Consider the following 6,722-nt stretch of genomic DNA (forward strand, 5'->3'; position numbering starts at 1 on the left):
AACATACTGTAATTCATAAAACCTGAAACCTGTCTGGGCTCATATCCTGTGACTTAAAGGTTTGATTGAAGAGCAATAGGACAGCTACAACAGCTTTTGACAAACTTGAAGATTTTGTAAAAATGTTAAGCCACTTAATTAAATAGAACATTAAAAACACGCTGTTAAACTAAAACAGTGCAAATTATATAAAAATACGTTTCGTATTCTTGTTCCTACAATATAGAACGTTGAGACAAATTATTTTGATTTTAACTTAAATCGGCGGCTGTATTCTAGCAAAGTATAAAGCATATGTTGAAAGATTGCCTGCTACTAAAAGGCAAAGTGTTTTGGATAGGTACATATTTATAATACAAATTCAAGTGCCAAATATATTTAAAGTTAATTTCTTAAACTATTGTTATTCTTAAGGAAGTTAACCTTTTTTTTGAAGCCAACTTTTGAAGACAAACTCGTCGTTGAGAAATAATCTAAAGCCGGTTTATACAGAATAACAAAACTCGTAGAATAAATGCACACGATGCGCCGACTTAGGGGATCTGGAAGTCAGAAACGCCTTATACTCGCTCCAAGCAAACCGCATCACGTTTATGTAACCTAGTATGCATGTGGCTTTCGCAGGGTGTTGTGTATTTACCTTTTTTACGTTAGATGTCATATTACTGAAATACTGTGCAATAAAACAGATAGTATAATTTGAATACATTATCAGTTTTTAAATCAAGCATATTTTTATGTTTCCTAAATGGCATAACACATGATTTTTTTTGTGCACATGTTAAAAGGTACGGCAACCAGCCGCAGAGGTTAGCTTTTACATGTTTTTCACAATTTTTACTTTTTAATATCGTATCCCAGACTTCTCAGTTTTAGTAGTGGAGAACGACCCGATGACATCAGTAGTGTTATAGACTGACCAACAACCTTGAGTGCCTACTGTTGCCTCAGTAGTACAATTAATTAAATATGGAGGCGTTTCTTCTCTGTTGTAAAAACGCTAGAATAACAGCCAAAACAGTTACTCAATATTAAAAATGTTCAGCTATTTATTAATATCTAATAGTACATAGTCTGCACTAACATACTTCCAGGCTTAATTTCCGTATAACTTGAAATATTGCTTACATGTCTTGATATCTCGCCTCTCACAGTTTGGCCATACAGTACTGTATCACCGCAGGTTCATCGCGAGTTTCCCAGATCTCAAGATAAGTGGGTAAGAAATAAATTATACAACTAGGTATTTAACTAGTGTGACTAATTAATGATTTGATTAATTTATATATAAAAAAATTTAATAAAGAGACTACGTATCGACTTATCTGTTTGTTGTTCTCGTTATATAGTAAACAGTGGTTTCCTGGGCGGAAAACCAGACGCTGCCATAAATTGTAACAATAAAATCAATAGTCAATACAACAATACAATAGCCTCTATCCAAAATCTTACAAAATTAAAAATTCCATATAAATTAATAAAAATGCTAAACATCATACAAATATTTTTAAACTTCTTAATTTGATCGATAAGGGGATTATTTTCCTTAGTTACAAAAATCATGGGATTGTTTTTAAGGTAAACAAAATCCCGCTAGCATGCTTCGCTATGCTTTCCTCTAAACATTTCTGAGATTAATATGTTAACCGGCTGACTCGTTTGACAAGTTTGATAGTTTTTTTTTTCTTTTTTAGTGTTAGAATGTCCAAAACAACGTAAACATTTAACTAACATTTTTGCCATACAAAAGCTAACAATATTAAATACTAGCTGATGTACTCATGCTTTGCAACGGAAAGAAAATTCGGTTTCGAAGAACCGCCCCCTTTATGTCATAACATATCTTGATAGCCTAGTTAACATTATTTCTTAGTTGATACCGCAATGGTTATAGAATTTGTTTAGAATAAATAATCAATCATAAAGTTTTATAAAATGAAATTACCACAGAGTTGTGTTAAAATAGAATATTACATTTGTTTGGATCATCTGTCTGAAATTGTGAAATTTTACAGTTCTGCTTGTATACACCGAAATGTCAAGGCAATGGTAAATACTTGAGTTTCTAATGCTTCCATGGAGACCAATCAATATTTACTTCTTCACCTCAAAACTTTGGACGTCTAAGGGGCGTAACCCGTGAGGGAAAGACATTCCTTGATATGGGATCTATCTTTGTGCTTAATTTGGGCTGTATCGGTTTAATATTTTAGTCGTGACAGCCGCCCGGACAGACTGACTGATACCACCTCAATTTTAACGAATTTTCCATATAAGGAATAATCTATTACCGTAGTACTTATGGTAAGACCTGGACCCGAGACCGATTTACTTTTTCTTTTTGAGGTCACTAGAGGCCAAAACACAATTCATATATATATGTCCGTTAGCACCTTAACTCGAGCAAAAATGATCGGATTTATATGAAATTTGGTATAAACGTGTAAACCTACATTTATTCCAACGACTTCGCGAACCAGCATGATCGGACTATGGGAATGGGGTTTTATGGGATAAAAATTAGTTCTTTCCCATTTTCTACAAAAAAAACATAAAATTTTGCGATTTATTTCAAAATAATTTTGTAGTGCTTATAAAAACAAATAATTTAGTATATTGAAGTGTTATTATGCGCCGAATGGCTATGGAGAAAATTCCAAAGATTTCTCATGTTACGTATTCTTATGGAGAATAAGTAAACTGTTGTAGTTTGCTTGATTATGAATATATTTTGACCATATTTGGAAAATGCATTCATTTTTTACTAAACTATAAAACCACTTTTTTTACCCTCCCTGTTGTATTAAACCTAAGTACTTGTTAAACTAATTAAATTTAAATAGGGAATAAATGTGAGACTGCTGGATCAGAGCTATAATGTGATGAACCCCTTCAATGAATGCAACCCGCAGTACGGCCGTGTATCTGAATCACGTCACGCGCCGCGCTGTAACAGTCCGAATGAAATCATGAAACCACTATAAACACAGACTACCGCTACTTACTTCTATAGATGTGTTACTCTTGTCTCTAAAGAAAAGCTAAGGACAATCAAGAGGGGTTTTGTCTGTTTATGTCGAATGAGTTTTGAGTGTTGAGGATTAAAATCTGTTTCTGGTACCGGTACGACTATTACAAATATCCTTGTTTTCTGATAATGTCATAAAACAATTCCAACCAAATAAAACAATGTACACTATTTTATAAAAAGTTTACTGCGCAAAGTAAATATACATACGTCTAGTAACACTTAGAACATATATTTTATACTGTAAACTTCCAAGTGAAACAGTAATAAGTGTTAATATATAACGTCTTCCAGTGGTCAAAAACTCGACCAAAATTATGTCTACAGACTTCTCTATTTTCATCCCACACATTAAATAAAACATGTGATTGGCATTTCTTTAGTTTGTTTTGATTTTCTGTTTATATTTCGTCACCAGCATGGCAACCCATAAGGTCAATAGTTTTTTTTTTTTTTTTTTCAAATTAAGTATTTATGTTTTTGTGCTTATTGCTGAGCCTATTTTAATTTATAAAGGTATTCTGCACATCTACAGGAAAATATCTTTCTAACAGTATGCGTAGAATTTCCCAGCGACGCACACGAGCTGAGAAAAAGTGTTTAAAGTAACAGGATTGCCTATTAATATATAGATGTTCCAGGTGTTATTAGACGTATTTTTATTTACTTTTCGAAAATGTAATAACACGTACAATGATGATTACAATTCCCGTAGTATTGCCTCCTTTTTACGGATGAAGTTGTGTAAGCTGAGAAGAAGAATATAAATTACATTGAAATTATACATATATTTTTTTAGTTATCAAAGGATATTTTCAATTTGTATAAGTAAGATTTATAATTCAACAATGTAATAAAAAACAATATGTAATTGAGATCACCGCATAGGAACGTAAGCAGGCATGAAACACGTGAAAAGGCCTTATTATCCGTTAGATTTAAAATCATGTTGAACTAACAACCTTGTGTTTTCTGGAGATACTGGAGATTCTAGAGAACTTGAAAGCTTTTCCGTTTATTTGTAAAACAACTACTTCTACTCCTTCAGACTATATTTTGCACCTGTAGAACGGAGCTGCGAGCCTATAGTATCGACGTGATGAAGGCGCTGCAATATAATTTCATGGTCACCGCCTTCATTACAGTTGTCTCTTTCAATTTATAAATTACAATCTATAGAGAATTGATTGTATGTAAGGTCTACTATTTAACCACTAAAATAATATTGTAGTCTAGTATTAGCTGAAACAATTAAGGCTTTCAAATTCTCGAAACTAGGATAGTAGTCAATCCATATTGGTATGGTCTACGTTAAAATTCACCGTCTATAAGTTAGCTAGCCAATGAAAAAATAACAGTAAATCGTTTACATCAAAATAGTTCTAAAAATAATCGCCGTAAGCCAAACCACTAAAACTTCCATTTTAGTAATAAATGTATATATCGGTTGTTAAGTTTTTATTAATTAGTTTTAAATAAAGGAGACATTTTTAGCAACAGTAAAAGTTTCTATTTTTAAAAACATAACAACAACTTATTTGTAAACAGACATAAGATAAACTTGAAGAATAATATGTTATTTTAAAGCATAGAAAATTAAATATCTAAACATTAAAATATCTCAAATATCTTCCCCTTTGACAAATTCAACTTTTCTTTTTCTTATGAAAATAGTTTCTTCTAAATTGTTTTCCATTTTTATCTTGCCCTACGTATGCTCTTGGAGTTTCACCAACTTTTACTATGATAGCTGGCTCCCAGTGCTTGGTCCGAACATTTCGTACATAAATGGGATCCTTTTCTTTATATACTGTTTCTTGTTTAGTCGTCTTATCATAATAAGATTTTTTATTGATTCTTTTCGTCTACATTTCATCTGCTACATCTTGATTAAGAATTATCTTTGGCTCTAATCTGTGATTTGGAAGAGGTAATTTTGATCTTAATACCCTTGTGTACCTATATTAATAATCGAAAACATTATAAAAACATTAGTACCCTTTTAAATTCATTTTAATTCAAATGAATTTAAAAGGGTACTAATGGTTTTATAATGTTTTCGATTATGTATAGAGTAGTATCCCTAATCACAATCATACTTATTATACCTATATTAATATATATGTAATTGTAGTAGTAATAATGGGACATTTAAATAGATTACCTTCGTGTCATTCACTTTTCACTGATGTTTGTAATGTTATTGAACAATGTTATTTAGAATTCTAAAGGAAATTGAATAGGAATAGACATTTGTTATCTATAGACTTGGCATTTACATGTAGAAGGTTTGGCTATTTATTCTTACTGAATTCCTTTATATTTTTAATTATTTTAGGACATTATAATTTAAATTGTAGTTTTCTTTGTAAGAACCGTCACATGATTCTGTCGTTCATTTGAACTTGTTTGTCTTTTCTCCAATTTATTTAGCTAACGTATTGGTATGTGTAAGGTATAAACCTAAAAGTGAAAGAGAGATGGTTTTATCTACAAAAACAAGTAGGCCTATATTGTGAATTATTAATCATATCTCCAATTAGATCGTGGAATTGTCTTCCTGATTACATCAACTGCACATACAATAGTCAGTTTGAGGAGCTGGGATCAGTGAGTCTCTGGAGCGGGTCGCCGGAATTTTATCCCCCTGGAATTTTACCCCCTGGAATTTTACCCCCTGGGCAAAGCTGACGTCACTATGACGTAGTAACCTGAGTGGCCAAAAATTTGTTCGCGGCCGGAATTTTACCCCCGCGGATTTAGAAGTCTAATGAAAGTAGTCAGAGCATGATTAATTAGATTAGCGATATAAACCGGAATTTTACCCCCTGTCCATAGAACTAGCGTTTAGACAACTGAAGATGTACGGGCCGGATTTTTACCCCCGGATTTTTACCCCCGGAATTTTACCCCCGGATTTTTTACCCCCCGGAATTTTACCCCCTGGCCGATTTTAGAAATGGAATGATTGATTTATTTCTGTTTTTAATTAATTGTAAACAGTTCATTATTTAGTAGCCTATCTTTATTTATTTATTTTGTAATCTCAACTAAGTAAACAGAATTCGCTGTTTTATTTTGATCGCATTAACCAACAGTCCAGCAAGATCGAATCCTGATATTCGAATCTCAAAATTAAAATTATTAACATGTTCGATTTGTTAATGTTACAAATAAATTAAGAGGCTACTTAATAATAAAATGTTTACTATTAAATTAAAACTGAATGAAGATAATTAATCATTCTCACTAATTTATACATCTGACTAGGGGGTAAAAATCCGGGGGTAAAAATGCGGGGGTAAAATTCCGGGGGTAAAAATCCGGGGGGTAAAATTCCGGGGGTAAAAATCCGGGGGGTAAAATTCCGGGGGTTAAATTTCGGGGGTAAAATCCGGGCCGTGCATTTTAGGTTTTGATAATTTGATGTGTTCCGCGTTTAATCCATCGAGCTGATGTCGCGAAACTCAAAAGTTCGCGGCCGGAATTTTACCCCCTGGTTTGTGACGTCACGTTTGCCCAGGGGGTAAAATTCCAGGGGGATAAAAATCCGCTACCACTCTGGAGCTGATGTGTCTAGTCATTGGTGGATTATGTATTTGATTACATTGTGTTTTTTAGTGAGTGATGCACATTATACGTTATTTTTAACTGTTATAAACAAAGAGAAAATCTATAAACGCTATTTTTTTAG

At 32.7% G+C, this 6,722-nt stretch overlaps 1 protein-coding gene across 1 annotated transcript in view; it reads left to right on the forward strand.

The window, feature by feature from the left end:
• Window positions 1-6,722, forward strand: part of LOC129003287 (elongation factor-like GTPase 1) — a 157,312-nt gene that overhangs the window by 103,250 nt on the left and 47,340 nt on the right. The window lies entirely within an intron of this gene.

Source organism: Macrosteles quadrilineatus, unplaced genomic scaffold, assembly GCF_028750875.1.
Source record: "Macrosteles quadrilineatus isolate MER2022 unplaced genomic scaffold, UCM_ALF_1.0 Scaffold_9__3_contigs__length_116548681, whole genome shotgun sequence".
NCBI lineage: Eukaryota > Metazoa > Arthropoda > Insecta > Hemiptera > Cicadellidae > Macrosteles > Macrosteles quadrilineatus.